The sequence below is a fragment of the Pyxicephalus adspersus genome, chromosome 4 (assembly GCF_032062135.1).
Source record: "Pyxicephalus adspersus chromosome 4, UCB_Pads_2.0, whole genome shotgun sequence".
Lineage (NCBI taxonomy): Eukaryota > Metazoa > Chordata > Amphibia > Anura > Pyxicephalidae > Pyxicephalus > Pyxicephalus adspersus.
Genome location: NC_092861.1, coordinates 49,075,121 through 49,092,680, shown reverse-complemented (window position 1 = coordinate 49,092,680; position 17,560 = coordinate 49,075,121). Strand labels below are relative to the sequence as shown.

General features: G+C 42.1%; 1 protein-coding gene across 1 annotated transcript in view; it reads right to left on the bottom strand.

Annotated features, from left to right (window-relative positions):
* The window catches only part of FNDC3B (fibronectin type III domain containing 3B), a 176,960-nt gene extending 173,839 nt beyond the window's left edge, over positions 1 to 3,121 (bottom strand). Inside the window, exon 1 of the mRNA XM_072408114.1 lies at positions 2,998 to 3,121. The gene's annotated coding sequence lies outside the window, so the exon portion shown is untranslated. The remainder of the gene's footprint in view (positions 1 to 2,997) is intronic.
* Between the last annotated feature and the right edge of the window lie 14,439 nt (positions 3,122 to 17,560).

Genomic DNA, 17,560 nt, shown 5'->3' with positions numbered 1-17,560 from the left:
CCCATCAGATAGGAAATGCAAACATCTATATACTGTCTCAGCCTTCACCATCAATGGTTTCAGTAATCTCAAATGACTGGGACTGTTGTCAGCTACATCAAAGGTGGTATACAAATACACCATTTCCCCTGCATTCCAGCCTGTAGGTGGCGTACCACAGTTGTGTACCTAGGGTCTCCTATTTCCACTTCTTTAAATAAATTTTCCTCCTCTCACATAATTCCTGTCTCAAGGGCAAGATCCCACAATGCTTTTAACACCAGGTATTAATGTGCAAAAAGAGTGAATCTGCACAAGATAAGTTACATAAGTACAGAATGAACTAAATGTCGGTTATATTATTGCATTATATCACAAAATATATTATTATTACACAGTATTTGTGTAGCACCGACGCAGAGCTTTACAAAGTTCATAGTCATGTCGCTATTTATTTTAAATACAAAAGGTGTTTATGTATGATAGACACTAATAAACGACATGTATGCCAAAACAAAAGAAGCACGAGATCCCCATCAAATTGGCAAACTAAAAACGTCATCACATCCACTTGTGTCAACGTGTCTAAAGTTGTCTAAGAAACTACTTTAGTTTGTGTTGCCTGCAATTCATTCTATAATTTTTCATACTCGACTTGAATAATACAACAAAAAAGCTGCTACTGACCAGTCAGAGAAAGTTCATTTGTCTGTTTTTGTATGAGGCCCACTTTGTTTAATATATAAAGTCATTTGTATTTACTCACTCTTATAATATTTTTGAATGCATAAAATATGACAAATAAACACACACACATATATATATATATATATATATATATATATATATATGTGTGTCAAATACACCATTCTTAGGTGTTGCAGCTGCAGTTGAGCTACAAGTCCCAGCCTGCTTTATTAGCAGTTCGATATTTACTGATAAGTCAATAGCTTTATACAGGAAATTATCAATAATTTTCTCAATACTGTACTACTACATTTTATTCCTGGACGTAATAATCAGTAGTCAGGAGGTAAGCAATCACAGACAAAAATTGTGTTACAGCTGACTAAATAAAGATGGAACAGAAAAATAGTGACCTTTTACAAAATGTTTCTTTGGAGCATTGGAAGCCTTGTGATGATAAAGTTCTGCAAAGACTTAATGAGAAAAGCTGTTTGAGATGATTCAGAGTGAAATGGCAGCAGCATGCCTCAATTTCTCCAACGTGCCCCCTGGATCCAGACATTTGCAGTGTCTTTCCAGATAGCTGGAGGCTTCAGATTCTTTGGGGTTTTGTTCTAGGAGGAGCTATGGCTTCACCTGAGTGACATCTGGCAGAACTGGATGCCAGACAGTACGTGCTGCACAAGAGGCTTCCTTCAGTCTCTTCCATGGGTCTGCCCCAGGGCACACATTTCTGGTGCTTAAAAGGAGAACTCTTCTGTTTGTTTTCCCACACATCTCCTCAAAGGTTAATTGGAACTATTGACAAGGGAAACAGCTACAAATGTCACCCAGTTACTGTATTACCTAATGTATAGCACTGCAAGCTGATACAATGTATACAAATTGCCACTGACAGTTTACCACCCACAAGTCACCTTCATCTGGACTTGTTGAAGAAGTTCTTCACTCATACAAATAACCTTCTCACTTCAGATGAGTGTCGCCAACTCACAACCACCTGCCTTGACACTTTTCAAGATGATTGGATTATGGTGGTTAGGTTACCCATGGGGCTATAAATTCTGGACACACATTAGAACTGAGGAAGCATGTTGGATGAGTGACAACATTATTTTGGAAGCTTCTCATTTATTCCAGTCTTGGTATAGGTAGTCGTCACACTCTTTCTGTAAACATTTGGATGAATTGTGGAACATCTTCAACATTGTCGTGAAAGCCACCCATTTATTTTGGTATAGATAGTAGTCACATTCATCCAAGATTTTTCTGTGAACTTGAAGAAGTTTCAGTCTTATTTAAGCAAAGCTGAAGAAGCTACTGGGATGAGTGATGGAATGGGTTCAACCTTGTCATGGAAGCCACACATTTATTTTCTATATAGGTAGTTCCAGACATGCACATCTGAAATGTTTCACACTCATCCTAGCAGACTTAGATAAGTTTAGAAACATCTTCAACATTACTGAACAAGTCCAGCTAAACAAAATCCTACCAGCTACACCATGACCTGGATAAATGAAAACCTTTGAAAGACATTTACCACCCACTGTTCCCAAACAATCAGGACCAGTGGTGACCTGACACATGCTCAGATTAGTTGTCACCATCAGGTCCAGCAGTTCTCATGAGATGTGACAAAGCCAGGGGCAGCCTGCTGGGTAGAGACATCCAAGAGTTCTAGCAAGTGGCAGGAATTGCAGCTGAATCCCCAGGCCGGTGCGTGTGCACAGTGAGATTTGGCAAGAAGCACACAATAAGTGATCCCAGCCAAATGGAAGACTGCAGAAAGATGCACGGATCTAGCAGGCTGAGAGCCTTCCTGGAATGCTAGGGTATGATGGAGGCAGCTTAGGGATCAGCAGCACTTCCAGCAGGCACGACCATGGCACACACCCGTCTACAATCTCAGTGCGATCACATCAGCCACCAATACAACATCTGGGGGGAATGCAGCCCTATGGCAGCGCAGACTTAGGTGACAACGTTGGGGGATTTTCCCTGTGCCCTGGGAGAATGGGGAGGGGCTGTCAGCTAGGGAAACCACAAACCATTACAGATCCACAGAGGAATGAGAGTGGGAAGATCCCAGCTGCAGGGATGCTGCAAGAACTAGGAACATTCACTCTCCATCCAAAGTTTAACTCTGCTAAGTGGCACAAAGTCCGGGGGTGCCAGGCTATGCCATGCTAGTCAGCGGGTCGGATCGCAGCTGTATGCGCAGCAAACTTTGTTTTATTGATTGCTTGCTACTTATTGTACCATCACCCAGACAAGCAGACAAAAGCAGGACGTTGGGGAGAGGAAAGCTCGCAGTAGGGTTTCTGTTACCTTATGTATCGCTGAAATGGGGGGGTTGGATAGCAGGTCGCTCGACGTATGCAGCTACTCCAGTATATCCCTGGCAGCATGAAACCTATGAGAAGCAATGCAAGGGCCTCCCAGCCTCTGCCTGCTCTACGCACAGCCTCCGACACCACGACACGCCCCCGGAGCGCCATTGGCTGGGAGCCTGGGCTAAGTAAGACAAGCTGCTGCAGCCGAGGCCCCGCCCTGTGGAGGCTGAGGAGATGAGGTGGGACCGCAGGGCAGCTGTGATATGAGGTAACAGAGAAGAGGAAAGTACAGGGCAAGGATGTCATACTACTTACCTGGGGGCCCCCGAGCTGCCATATAATAACACTGACCAAAGAATGCCCTGCACCTGACACACCACACTCACTGCATAAATGACTGCTTGTTGGGGTATTACTGTGACAAGTGGGTGTCCATAACTATTGCCCTATACCAAGCAAGTGTTCTTCATAGTTTTAACATGAGAGAACAAGTGAAATAACTTTCAGGTCTTAAGGAACCTGTTCTATAATTACTATAACCGCAGCTTACAGTATATTAGTCTGGGGGTCAGTGGATTGAATGTCAGCCTTACTGATTTTATATGCACTTTTAAAGCTTGCTTTTAAAATGCTGGAAAACATCTGTGCTGCATTTTTTACACATTTTCCCTCATTTTTAATGCATTTACTTTTAAACTGCTAAACGCAGTTTTCAAGTATAAATGCAGGAAAAAACCCTATTGATATCAATGGAAGCGTTTACCTGTGTTTTCCAGCATTAACACCACGTTTTGATCTTTTAAACGTTGCAAGCAGCGCTATAGATAACGCTCATAAATGTGCTTCAAGGAAACGTCCTGGTGTAGATTAGCCCATTGGAATTTCAAACATGGGCTTTTAAGCGTCAGGTTAAACGCTACGGAAAATGTCCATGTAGACTAAGCCTTATAGATAGCCAAAAAGAACAACCTCTGGAGGAACCCAGGTTAGGAAACACTGCCCTAGAAGAGCGGAGAAAACTTTGGTGGTTCACGGCTCTGGCCGGTGTGCCCCTGAGCGAGGTCAAGAGAAGGAATACCCCTGAATACATCGTCTGGTGGTCTATTTGCCCGTGTATGACCTCTTGTTCAGTATATTGGACTTCTCTCTGCTGGAATCTTGGTGCAGCCTAATTTGTGGATTCCTGGACCTCTGTTGGTGCTTCACTAGACACCATCCCTTGAGCACAGAAGCTCTGAGTGGAACTGTGTGCTGGGACAGCGAGACCCATCTCCCGAGGTTGAGTGGGGGCTTGCTATGGCAAAAAGTGTCACTCCTGCGCATGCGGCCAGTTCTGACGCTGGGCATGCCTCTGTTTCCAAGCTTTATCAATTCCATCCAATCCACTGGCCAATCAAAAAAAAGACTCTTGACCAGCCTTGGCTACTTAGCTAGCTCAGACACAGGACTCAGCATTCGTGCAACATGTCCCAGTTCCTGGTCACCTGGTGCTTAATTCAGTGTTTCCTCTGCATTAACCACTCGTTGTCCAGTCTGCTGGTTCCTAGCCAACTTCCCTGTGCTGTTCCAGTGTTCCTGTCTGTCTGTGGAAATCCCCGAGTTTCCTGTGCCTCCTGTTGCTTCTAGTGTTCCCTGTGCCCGCAGTGGCCCCTGTGTCACTGGTGCCTGTCTCCTGGATCCCTGGCAATTGACCCCCTGGCGTGACCTGACCTCTCGTGCTTGCTGCCTGCCCTGACCCTGGCTTTCCTCGACTATCCTTCTGCTTTGTGATTTGGTCCTGTGTTTTGCCCACCTTGGTGTGCCCAAGCACCGAAACCTGGCAGTAACCAGCGGCGCAACATCCTCACCATCAGAGGCTCTGGAGAAAACCTGGTTACTGCTTAGACTCTGCGCCTTGGCCCTTCCCTGGGTTCACATCACCTCTGTGAAAGCTGTTGCACCCTCTAGTTGTCCTGTCTTTTTGTGCATGACAAAAAATGTGGTCTTAGATTGGGGGCCTGGTGTCTGGCGAGTACCGTTGCTGGACCAGGGCCTTACAGGCAAAAAGCTGAAATATGTGAAAGTGTGTTTTGGGGCCATCCCGATCCCTATCCCTGACAGAGCTAATGTGTGGAACCTTTTTGCCTGATCTCTAACACATGTTTTTCAGCCTGTTTATTATGGGAGAACCCTTGAAACAACTTTTAGTTACTAGTGAACCCCTGCTATAATTACTATATCCACAGCCCATAGTACAGTTGTGGTGCATTTGGGTCGATGGGAAGAATGCCTGCTACATTGCTGGCCAGTGGGAACAATGTAACCCTTTCAGATAGCGAAAAAAAATTGGGTATTTCTTAAACTGACCTGAGAAGCACCGATTACTCCATTGATCAGATTCAGTTCAGTAAATTCTAGCTTCCTAATGCTACTGCTCTTTAGGGCTTGTTATTAACAGTAGTGTTGACCAAATCAAAGGAATATGTCTTATGTCCATGCTTTGTGGTGTGAAAGAGCCATACAAACATTTACTGTACTATGCACCTACTGCCATAAATATATTGTATTCTGATACCTGATATGATAGCATTCATTTTATTAAAGCTCAACCCCAGGAGATACAAGACACACATTAATGCAGCCCTGTGTATAAAAGAATTAAATTATTTTCTATAATGCAACTCCAGTCTACCTTAGAATACACTAATGTACTCTGACATTTTAGGTTCAACAAGGACACAATATTAGCAAGTGTTTCTGCTTTTGGCTTATTGGATTGTGGGATGGCAGAAGTAGTGGCAGAACTTAAGTTTTAGTATTAGTTAGGTTTTAGGTTTAATATTAATATTAAGAGATGACCATAGCAGTCTCTTCCTTGTCTTTCATTGTCGAATCTGACTGTCCACTGATCAGTCTGAAAACAGGGAGGTGAACTGGCTGCATTCGAGACACTGTCAATCAAACACTTTTTGTTGTTGAAGTGTCCCCACCTGGGTGAGGAGATGTGACATTCACTGTCACGCAAAAGAGGCCAAATGCTTTGCCATGTCTGAAAGCCCCTCTTGGTTAAAGCAAAGGTGGAAGGACAAGGGTAATTAAGTGCAGATAACATATATACCCTTGCTGGGGTGTAGTCTATTAGGATACACTGTTACTTTGCAGTAAATGGGCAGGTTACATTGTTGCTTTCATTACAGTAGAGACAAATCTGGTCACCAATATTAGAGTGTGGAGTCCTGCAGAACATGTTTGATACGTGTGAGCCCATTTTTAGAAGACCCACAACACTGCACGGGGTGGAAAGTGCTAATCCTAAATTTGGGCTTTACATTTTTAGACTTTAAATCTCAGGATCTGGTGTACAGAATGAAAAATCTTATTTCAGGTAAAGCAGTTCTTCCAAATTTATTTCACACACCCATTTAGTTGATTGAATTAAAAAGAGGAACTAAACTTAAAAGTCCCCTAAAAGTGTCCCACGTCATGCCGGCATCTGTCTTCGGGCTGGCGCACCGGGTGCCACCATCTTCTCCCGGGTTCTTGTTCCTCCATCAACTGATCACTGCGCATGTATAAGATCGGTATTTTTTTTCCCTTTTGATGAAATGCCTCCTTCTGGGCATGCCTGAGATGCTCCGGCATGCGCAGAAGGAGCACCAAAGAGCCTCCTGGGGTGTGTGACGTAGGTATCTCAGGAGGCGATCAAGAAATAGTGGGCGGTGCTGCACCCTTTTTTTAAAAAAAAAAATGGTGTTGCAGAATTTTTTCCTTACATAAAAGGGTTGGCTACCCTTTTATGTAGAAGTGAAAATTCTGACTTTAGGTACGCTTTAAATATATTAAATTTAATTTGCCATAAACCCTACTACGCAAAACCTGCACAAGCCAGAAGAAGCTGTTAGAATGCAGGATAATTATTGGAATTGTTACTGGCTACATAGGATTGTTTCTGGCTACATAGTTTTCTATTTTATAAGAAAATGTATTGGTCTGCTCAAAGATAATTGAATATCACTCAGTAGGTAAATATAAAGACTTTATCGAATTTTTCAATAGACGGAAACAAAAGTTGTTAGTTTATAAAATGTATTTCATTTTGCAAATATTTAGAAAGCACATATTTATAAAGCCTGACCAATACTTCAATCTGAAAATGCAGCCAATGTGTTATAAAAAGCAGACCTACCAGCAGGTCTGGAGTAAAGTAATTTGATAAGATAACCCAAATCTTGCTCACCATCAATATTACCATATTAAAACTTAGTCATGGAAATAATAAGAAGTATTTACAGACCAATCTCAATAATATGCAACACGATACCTATATCCTAACTACATCTATTATCCACAAACATTAAAACTATAAAACTAAATTTACATAATGGCAGTCATAAATATTTAAAATAAACCAAGTTATACCTGCCTGAAGGCAAAATTGGTGCTCTAAATAATAGAGCAACAATGGAAATCAACCCTTTTATTAATTGTATTAATTAAAACACAAACAAAGAAAATAGAAAGGCTGGATGGGAGCGAATAAATGACAAAAAAAAGGGCGGGGGGGGGGGGGGGGGATAAGTACAAATATGTGAAAAAAGAAGAAGGATGAGAAGACTAATGATTGACCAGGATAAAAGACAGGGGAGGAGAGTAGGGGGGAGCAAAGAAAAGGCAATGGAGAAAACAGAAGGGGGAAAAAGAAATGAAAATAGAATGAGGAAATAGCATAAAGTACTAGGAAAACCAGACCTATCATCCATAATAATGGGTGACATCCCACTCATTGAATTTACTTTGTATTGAAGGGTGTATAATATAGGGAGATTACATTTCTTGGCCAAATTTACAATTAGAACTTGTCTCTTGAAGAACTGTTTTGCATATTAATGGGATGGGTCTATAAATGCTTCTCCCCCCAGTCCCTTCTCATCTCCATGACTTCCTCTGAGTAAAAAGCTTCAAAGAAAAGGCCCCAGACAAAAAGTTCTCAACGTAGGGCTCCTAGCCCAATACTTAAGCAGGTAGTGACTGAGACAGGCATATGTGGATTCCTTTTATAGGTAGGATGTGTTACAGCTAAGGTAAATGTTGTAAGGCCCTGGTCCATCAACAGTACTCACCAGACACCAGTCTCCCAAACTAATGCCGCACTCTTCACCTATAGCAAGCCCCCGCTCAGCATCGGGAGACTTGTTGCGCTTCCCTGCACACGGTTGCCCCAGGGACTTAGTGCCTAAGGAGTGGTGCCTGAGGAAGGGCTGGCAGAGGACTAGGGGCCCACAGATAAAGCAGCACCAAGATTCCAACAGAGATAACTCCAGAATACAGAGCAAGAGGCGATACACAGATACAGATGGATGCCCACCAGACGAAGTACACAAGGGCAAAACACAAGCAGAGTCGGGGTCACAGGCAATCCAGGCTGCATACAAATGATTAGCACTGCTAAACACTACAACTGGATCACTGAGATTAAAGAGGCTATAAAGCCCCAGCAGCCAGCCGGTTTATCACAATTATTACTTTGAACCCTTCTCTGAGGTCCAGATGCCTGCTCTAAATTTTGCTGAACCTGAAACCAGGGTTTGTCAGGTTTAGACAGTGGCTGGAGGGTTCTAGCTGGAGCTATGTAAGGAGTTTTACTATAAGCACAGATTGGTCAGGTGAGAACTGATTACACAGAACCCCAAGCACACAATTACTAAGGTGCATAGGTTCAGAAATGGAAGCTGAACAAGATCTTGCATTGAGGACAATATTATTATTATAGGTCCAACATCTGCTCACTGGCACTAGCAAGACCCAGAGGCAATGAATTTTCCAAGCACTTCTCAACACACGCATTCCCCCATCTGACAATCTGCCCAGATTCCCAATCAATTACAGGGTTATGCTTAAGCAGCCATGGGAGCCCTAAAATTATAGGGAATGAAGGAATGTCTAGCAGAAAAAATGTTAACATTTCTGAGTGGGCAGCACCCACCTTAACCAAAACCTCAGGAGTTCTGGATGTTGGTTTTCCCTGCTGCAAAGGAATGTAATCTATAACAAATACACATAATGGCTCAGGTAGGTTGACAACTGGAATTCCAGGGATATATAAATAAAATTTCTAGCAGCACCACTATCAGGAATGCCTGGCAATGCTTCCAGGCAATCTCAACAGGTAAAAGGATACAATTAGATTTCATTGGAAATACCTGCTTGCCTAGGTGGGTGTCCATGAGCCCACCTAGGCACTGAAGTTTCTCCAGTTTCTTCCGAGGACAGGATTGCATGAAGTGCCAGATTCTCAACAATAAAGACAGAATCTTTTGAAACTTCTCCTCAACCTCTCTGTGGCTGAAAGCCTGCAAGGAGCCCAACTGCACCGGCTCCTCAGCCAGAGACAGAAGAGAACCTGACAGCGCAGCAGATGGAGACAGTCTTTCCATGCGACGCTCACAAAGCCTCCGGTCAATCCTGATGGCCAATTTGATAGTCCCATCCAAAGAATTTGGCAATGGGTGATTTACCAGAAAATCCTTAACAGCATTGGACAGGCCCAGATGAAATTGACTGCAGAGTGCCAGATCATTCCACTGCGAACTGATGGCCTAGCTGCGAAGCTCTGCAGCATATTTCTCCACTGGCCTGTGACCCTGCCGAAGACCACAAAGTTTTACTTTGGCAGTTGATGCCAGGTCTGGGTCTGCATATAGAATCCCCAAAGCCTTGAAAAAAGTGTCCACTGAGGAGAGAGCTGGGTCCCCCTCAGGCAGGTTGAAGGCCCATGTCGGAGAATCCCCTTGGAGAAGGGAGATTAATAAACCAACTCTCTAAAACCCAGTGTCAGATGGGAGTGGCCACAACTGAAAATAGAGCTTGCATGCATTCATAAAGTTGGCAGACTTTTGTCGTTCACCTAAAAATTTCTTGCGCAGAGGAATCTTGGGTTCCACAGGATGGGCAGCCACAGCAGCAACAGGAATCTGTCTTTGAATCTTCTGAGAGGCTACATGCTGTAAACTTACAGCATCCATCAGAAGCCAGACTTGTTCATAGGGATCCTTCATGGAGGTGGGTAGTTTTGTTTATGGCCTTTTGTAATGTAAGGCCCTAGTCCAGCAACTGTTCTCACCAGACACCAGTCCCCCATCTAACGCTGCACTTTTCACCTATAGAAAGCCCCTGCTCAGCTTCAGGAGACTGGTTGCGTCTTTCAGCACATGGTTTCAGCCAGGACTTAGTGCACAAGGGATGGTACCCATGGAAGGGTCGGCAGAGGACCAGGGGCGCACAGATAAAGTCCAGAATAAAGAGCAAGAGGTCATACACAATCAATCTGTCCACCAGACCAAGTACACAAGGGTAAAACACAAGCAGAGTTGGCGTCACAGGCAAAAGGGCGATCCAGGCTGTGTGCAAATGATAGGTCAGGAACAGGCAAGGTTGGCAACAGTAAATAACACAAAATTCACTACAGCACAGATTAACCCAGCTAAACTCTACCACAGGCACTGGTGATTGGAAGCAGAGAGGCTAAAAAATTCCCAGCAGCCAACGGCAGCACAGGAGCACTAATCGGCTCCTGAAATCCCCTTCAGCTGTGCACATCCTCAGAGTGTGTGCTGGGGTTTGCCGAGAAAGTACATTTCAGGCTGCACAGCTAAAGTGAAGCAGAGGATGCTGCTATTTCCTTGCTGCTGCAAGTGTCACCACTGAACAGAATAAATGTGAAGAGATACTACAGTGGCGCACTTCACAGAATTGCTGGCCCCATAGGCATCTACTAACAAAAGTTACACAAGACAAGAAACAAACATGCAAATGCTGGTAAGTAGAAATTATGAGAAAACGATTAAATTATTTCTTCTGGAAAATCTCAATATCGCATTATTTCCAAAAATTGTGCTAATTTTTGCCAAGCTGTGTCTGTTTTTTAACCAATAGAGTGTTCCCAGTGGTCACGGTAAAGCATGCCAAGCATGTACAGCTTCACACAGCAACCAATACAAATTCAGCCCTTCACTTACTATATACGCCACAGACTGGGTTTTTCCTATTTTGATTCTTGTCCTTGATGAGAGTAGGAAGGAGAGTGTGTTAGAGAAGACGAGGCTTTTCAGCTATACAAGAACTTTTACAACTAGACGAAAATATTTGACATATGTTTAATACATAATTGACATTGACATATTTAAATATTTTAACAGAATTCCTGTCTCTCTGAGGCAAAGACGATTTTATTTTGAGGGAGAGACTTTTGCTGATTTTGTCACCCCTTTTAGTAGCTTCTTAGTGCTGCTGCTGTCCCATAGCACACTGAGACAGAAACCACTAATATTATACAGCACAAACAGCACAAGTTTTTTTTTTACTTTTTTCACACAGTTCTACAAAATTTCTCTTTATTTACCAAGGGTTAATGCAAGAGCACTATATAGAGGTACACTGCAATCTTGATCTTGATATTGTTCTGTATTTTTACAGGTCACAGTGAATCATTTATTCTGATATACGCACATTCAATTGTCATGATCCTAACATTCCCACACTCAAAACAACTTCAAACAACAGTCTTTTTAAATGTAAATGACAGTTGCCCAGCTCTTCAATGCACACACTTCTCCCCAAACACTGAAAATAGTATAGTTCCCACACCTTCTTTAGTATTTTAAGAATAGTGGTTGGTGAAATAGGCTTCTGTAACAGTCCTTTGTAGGTAAAAATTTTTTAAATTTGCTAAAATTAAATTCTCCATTTCAGTCATCATTACTAGAAAGCCCTCTTTTTTAAATTGTATTTTTATTGAAAATTTTTTAAACAAAATTACAGAAGAGAAGAATAACAATAAATAACAAATGAGTGCAAAATATTAGGAAAACTATAGCTCTTCAGTCAGTTATGTACATCACTGTGAGAGGTATGCTCAAATAAAGACTGCATAAAAAAAAAACATACCATGTTGTGTTAATACTTATTTAACATATATTATACAATGGAACAATAGCCAATAACCCAGGCAAACCAGCAACAGAACAAAGGAGATGGAGAGGTGGGGCAGGGATGGGGAGGGGTAGAGTAGAATGTGGCATAGGATGACATATAGTGTATATTATTAAAAATAAAGCGGAAAAGCAAATAGATAGTCATACAGGCATCTGGGCATAGTAATGGTCCCAGGCTTCCCAGGTGGTCTCAAATTTTACCACAATAAGGGCCATAAGATACTCCATAAGACGTATCTCGTGGATTGGTGTATGTAGGTCAGTATTATAAGGAGCCCGACTGGATTTACATTTGGAAGGGATCAGAGTGCGTGCTGCAACCAAAATATGAGAAGCTAGGTTACGGGTGTATTTCAACAACAATGTAAAGGGTTGACCCAGTAGGTGGGTGAGAGGGTCTAGGAAAATCTGTTGTTGGAGTACATCAGAGAGCAACTTGACAATTATTTACTCAAGATCAATACTCCTTGATAATGGGACAAAACCAAAAAATGTGCTCCAGGGAGCCCCGGGAAATCCAACAGCGCCAGCAAGTGGGATCAGTCCCAGGGAACAACCGATGTAGCACCTCCGGGGTATGGTACCACCTAAGAATAATTTTATACAAGTTTTCTTTATACAGCGTACATATGAAGCTTTTGTGTGCCGCTTCCCAAATTTCCAACCATATATCCGAATCTAACATTAGTTCAGCACTTACTCCCACTTACACATGTACTTAACTTTGCCAGAGAGATTTCATACAGAGTTGTGCAGTAAACTGTAAATAGAAGAGACAACACCTTTGGTATACGGGCCCTCCGCACACAACCTCTCAAAAGGAGTCATGTTTAGGAACCTTCTCGCATAGTTCTTGAAAGGTAAGCAACCGCTTCTCTACTGGATGAAGCAGATATCCAATTTGGAATAAGCCCCTATCCCTCCAGGGGCCTGACATCACCCCTTGCAAACTATCAGGGATCTGTGGGGTGTGGATTACAGATGTCAGTCTCGAGGGCTCTGACAAAAAGGCCATATTTGTGTCTGCAACTCTGCCAAACAGTCCTTGTGAACACCAGGTGAGCAGGTGTTTATCAGCCAATAACAGGGACGAGCTCCAAAGCATAACATTGGGGTGCATGGGAGCTATCCTACCCTCCTCAATTTCTCTATTACATACCGTGGATGGATGAGGTGAGGTCCATAGTGCCAAATATCACAAGTGAGCCGCCAAATAATATCTGTGCAGGTCTGGGGGCCGTAGGCTCCACATTGTTCTGGGCGTGCACACTACAGTCCTAATCTGTGTCTTTAGTGCCCAAATAAATTTTAGAAACGCTGTTTGCATAGTCTTCAGTGCTTGTGGGGGCACCCGGATAGGCAGAGTCTCAAACAGATAAAGTAGTTTAGGAAAGAGCATCATTTTCAATGATGCTATTTGCCCAAGCAAAGAGAGCGGATGGTTGGTCCACTTACCTAAAACAGACAGCAGATCTTTGAATAATAGTGGAAAGTTATGTGAGTAGAGTTGGGCATAAGTAGAAGTAATCTGGACACCCAGATATTTAGGTGAAAGAGCCTTCCACATGAAACAATAAGAATTCTGTAGGGCCAATAGTTGAGGGGTCAGTATGTGGAAAGGCAATGCCTCTGTTTTTGAAGCATTAATTTTGTATCCCGACACCTCATCGTAGGTATGTAATTCCTTCCATAAATTTGGGACAGAGGTGACCGGTTGAGTCAAAGTTAAAACAACATCATCTGCATATAAGGATACTTTACACGAGCTCCCCCAGAGTCCGACACCCTGAATGTCCGGGTTAGACCTGATTGAAATTGCCAAGGGCTCAATACAAAGGGCAAAGTGTAGGGGGGATAAACGACCAACTACGGCGATCAAACCCCTTTTCAGCATCTAGGCTGAGTACTAAAGAGCTCAACTTCCTCCTATTTATAATATCAATAATATCTATCACTCTTCTTGTGTTATCACTAGCACGGTGAAAGGGTATGAAACCCGTCTGGTCCCTGTGGATGAGAGAGGGGAGGAATATTGACAGCCTTGTAGCTAAAATTTTCACAAAAATTTTCAGGTCTGAATTTAAAAGCGATATGGGCCTGTAAATAAAGCATTCCATTGGGTCTTTCCCAGGCTTAGACACAACCGTATTATGGGAGGCCAACATGGACGGAGGGATTGGTTCAAAAAATCGTTATACAAAACCAGGAGATGTGGTAAAAGATCCGGCAGGAGAGTTTTATAATATAGGTAGGGCAAGCCATCCGGACCCAGAGCTGTAGCTGATTGCAGCCACTGAATAGTTCTAGTAATTTCCACCTCTGTAATGGGGCTATTCAGTAGCTCCAAGTATTCAGGCTTAACTTGTGGGAGGTCTAATCCCGCTGGATAAGAAAATATTTTCGGTTGCAAATTCCTCCCAAAGGAACCTTGAGTTTGGTGAACAGATTTGTAAAGGTCAGTATAATAAGCCTAGAAACGTGAGGCAATATGGGAGGGATCATATCTCACCACCCCCTCTCATCCTTCACTGCCATAGGAGAAGCGCCAACCTGCATATCTCTCAATTTACAGGCAAGCAGGGTATCAGCTTTATTACCCTTGTGGTAGTATAGTTGATGGGTTCTTTGCATCATCCAACTAACTTTTCCTAATTCTAGAGCCCGCAATTTAGAATGAAGAGTGGTTATCTCTCGCAGGAGGCCTAAAGTAGGGTTTCGGGTATATTTCACCTCCGCAACATGTAGTGCTTGCGCAGCAATGAAGCGCTGGAGATAGGAGTCCCATAGAGTAGACTCATGTGCCACAGAACCCATATTTTCTTGAAAATATTGTTGCACATCCTGTGTAAGAGCTGATTTGGTACCTTCATTTTTAAGCAAAAAAACATTCATCCTCCAATGATAGACCCTTACAGTTGCAGAGGAGAACATAACATCTAACGTAAGCCGAGCGTGGTCGGACCAAGTAACAGGGTGAATCTCCGCAGACACACTATTCCGTAACAACGGAAGGTTAGTGAAAATATATTCAATTCAGGAGTGAGTGCAGTGAGGGGGGGAGTAAAAAGATAACTGTCTCCCAGTGGGATGGTGGATCCGCCAATTATTATAGTTGGTCCCTGCGAATCATTTGTCTGAAAACTCGAGATTGTTGTACCACCTCCGAAGGAGGGCAGGCATTGTGGAGAGCAAGTCTATCTTGTGCAGGAGAAAATGCCAAGTTAAAATCTCTGCCAATAACTAAAAAGGTGTGGTAAAATTTTAGCGAGATATGATAAAGTTTTGGAGAGAAACAGTGTCTGACCTGTATTTGGGGCATAAAGATTGCAAAGCGTCAGGGGGACACCTTGAAGAGTGCCATGTAGAATAAAATATCTACCCTCGGGGTCTTCAAACTTTCGGAAGGGCAGAATCTTGCACACAGGCTTGATTTATTACCAATCAGAATATCAATCTGATCAGTCAGTTAAGCACAAAACTAGCAGTGAAGTTGCTTTTGTGTACTAGGTCCTAACACAAGCACATGAAGGCACCACAACATGCAGCACATCAGCGCTGTTGTTATCTCTAAAATAATGTCAACAGCCTGGCAACAATTCACAATATTGGTGCAAAACAAGTTACACTTACACTCAGTGTGAAGCTCCCCTTCCAAAATTACATACTCTTAATAGGTAAAAAATGTAGGCGATCAGAAAAAATAGATTTTTGCTAAAGTACCTGATGCCTAGGCCAAGAAGACAGATGATTCTTGTGGATTCAACTGAATGGGATAGAGATATAATGCTGTGACAGGGGAAAGGTAAATACAATCCCAACTTTATTCTATACACAATCATTTTTCACCTACATATAGAAGGTGATTTATAAAGGAGGAGGGGGACAATCAGCACAATTGGGCCCTCAATTTAAAGAAAACCCAGCGTTAATAGTCCTTTAGTCCCATACATTGCAAAAAAAATCAGCATAAGATATTTGAGTTTTGTGATTGTTAATGTCCATACTGGACATCCTGACTTGGATTGCAGAGTTACGGGATAATCAAACAACCCCCCCCCCCCCCCCCCGCAAAAAAAAAAAAAAGGTTATATTATGCGGTTTAGCAGTCCTTAGTTTCAGTTTCTTCTGTTGCATTGGTATACTTTTTGCAGGAAGAATGTTTTCAGCATGTATACAGTAATCCCATCAGTCCAGAGTGTTCACCATGGGTAAATAAAAGAAAAACAGTGGATTAGTAAACAAAGGATTTCAGGGACAGGAAGTGTGATTAAAATAAAAAAAAAACTAACATCCCATTTTTTTATTTAAGGGTTTAGATATGTTTCCAATGTAATTTTACTGTTTCATTCCTGTCTGTCTGCCTGTCTTCCAGTTCGGGCAATTTCTTCTTACTTCCTTTCCTACTGGCTCCAGAAAGTCCGACACAAGCATCTCAACTAGATACACCAATAAAAAAAGCAGATAAAAGGTTTTGACCCTTCTCTATTCTAAAGAAAAGCTTTGCCTGGAGTTTTACTTTGTTAAGAGAAAGAGACTTTAATAGCTTGGAGATACTTTTTCTATGGGAACAGCTAAAGAGCTCTTTCAAATCACAAATAGTTCACATTTTTATGCTGTTCTCTCAGGTGGTGTGGGCACTTGATCTGTAAAACTCTGAATAGGAAAGCAATGTAATTAAAAGTCAGTGCCACAGAGTTGAAACATGAATGATAGACAGCTCTTTGTCTTTTCCAATGACTTATGCTTTCTTAATGTACAAATGTTTCAAGCAGCCAGACAGCAGTATTTAATGGAAGGTGTTCTGGTAAAAAAAAAAGAATGAACCATAGAAAAGTTGCATCTGTTGACCCTGCATTCACAAAGTTAAAATTACCACTCAACACTTTTGTGATAATGACTCACTGTGAGATCTTTCAAGATTTTTTTTATATATTTAAATAACTAACTTTAAGGCTATTTTAAAAAGAGTTTGCCAAAATAATTTAAAACATCGTCACTGCTTGTGTGTCATTTGTGACTATATAGTGAGGTTGTTCTCTCTCGCCGTAATGTTTACTGTGACAAGATTTCTAAATTTTAGATCTTGCTTGCTGTGTCATCTGTCATCATATTTCAACCTTTGAATTATGATATGAGAACTATCACTGTATATCTTAAAGGTTGGGCTTCTGAGAAAATGTAAATAACAGTAGGGCAATAGGATCTGCATGTGTGCTTATGAAGTTTATGAGATGAGTACTGATAGTGTTTTGATATCGTTTTCTGATTTGATATCGTTTTATCGATTTCTTTTATTTATATGGTGAGTCAGTGGGCCTGATTTATTAAAGCTCTCCAAGGCTGGAGAGGATATACTTTTATCAGTGTACCTGGGTGATCTAGCAAACCTGGAATGGATCTGGTCCAGGAGTGAAAACTTTTGCTAACAAATATCAAATTACCCATTCCAAGTCTGCTGGATCACCCAACTTCACAGATGAAAGTGTATCCTCTCCAGCCTTGGAGAGCTTTTTTATATCAGGCCCAATATTTGTTATTTTTCTACTGTAACAGCTGACAACTTGGTCTTAAACTTACAGTACAGCATAA